This window comes from Phytophthora parasitica, assembly GCF_000247585.1.
Source record: "Phytophthora parasitica INRA-310 unplaced genomic scaffold supercont2.34, whole genome shotgun sequence".
In the NCBI taxonomy this organism is placed as follows: Eukaryota; Oomycota; class Peronosporomycetes; order Peronosporales; family Peronosporaceae; genus Phytophthora; species Phytophthora nicotianae.
The window spans coordinates 298,472-299,780 of NW_008649020.1; positions in this window are offsets into that span (position 1 = coordinate 298,472).

Below are 1,309 nucleotides of genomic sequence, written 5' to 3' on the forward strand. Positions count from 1 at the left end.
CCTGCGCAGCAAGAAGGAAGTCTTTGAGAAGGTAGAGGAGCTAGTACTACAGTTAGAACGTGAAGAAAAGTCCACGATCCATCGAATCCGGTCTGACGGAGGCACTGAATATGAGAGCGCTGCGTTCAAGAACCTCTGTTAGAGCAAGGGCATTATCTTTCAGACATCAAACGCCTACAGTCCAGAAGAAAACAGGGCTGCAGAGCGCGATGATCAGAGCAAACGGGATAGAGTTCACTGCGCCCTGAAGGATGCTGATATGGAGCACAGGTTGTGGCCTGAAGCGCTCGTGAACATGACCTATGTACAAAACCGTACACCTATGGCCCGTAAATGAAATAAGAAACCATATGAGGTGGTGTATGGGACACATCCAAAGTAAGCACGTTGCCTAGAGTACGACTTCTTGATTGAGAATGGCACGTGGAGGCTCGTACCACTGCCATCTGGGCGGAAGGCTTTGTCCTGTCATTGGGTACTGGTTGGTATAACGGCGACGGGTCTGTCGAACGTTCAAAGCGCTCCTTGTTGCGCAAGGTAGCCACTAAGAGTTCGGGGTGGATTGCGACGAGGTATACGGATCAATGGCACGATTCGACCCGCTGCCCAAAGTACTGGCTATTGGGACCATATTGAACTGTCATATAAAGCGTGATCGAAATCCTATGCTCCGATCTGCCTTCGGTGGACGGCGGCCACAGGACACCCCAGTAGCAGATCTTATCGGGGTCATCACCAAACAAGTATGCTCGATAATGACTACAGGGGGTGACTGTCTGTAGGCGTGCTTGCCATCGCAAAATGGATTTTTTTCCACTTTGTACGGGGTTTGTTTGGACGCGTACCGTCCTGTGGAAATCATCATTCCCTGTCTTTTTGGTGTTGCCCGCGATTGATAGCAACGACAAGACAGATGTCTAGTGCTACTAAAAGAGGCTTATTGGCTGGCCAGATTGACTAGGTCACTGAGGCAGCGTAGACAACGGAGGAGACTACTAGATGCTGGCGGTCTTATCTATGTCAAAACGCTAACGGGCAAATTGATTTCAGTTCCACGAGCACTATCAATGGTGTAAAGATGTCCTTTCATGATCGGCAAGCCATTCCTCGTAACCAACAGCGGCTTATTTCGCAGGAATGCAGCCTGGAGATTAGCGCACCCTCCAAGATTACAACATCCACCACGAAAACTTGACCATGTGTTGTAACTGAGAGGAGGAGTACATCGCTAGTTGTTTTGCCGATGTTTCGGATGGTTAAATACGGATTGGGCAAGAGTTCTCGTCTAGCACTCCAGAGTGGCGTGTGT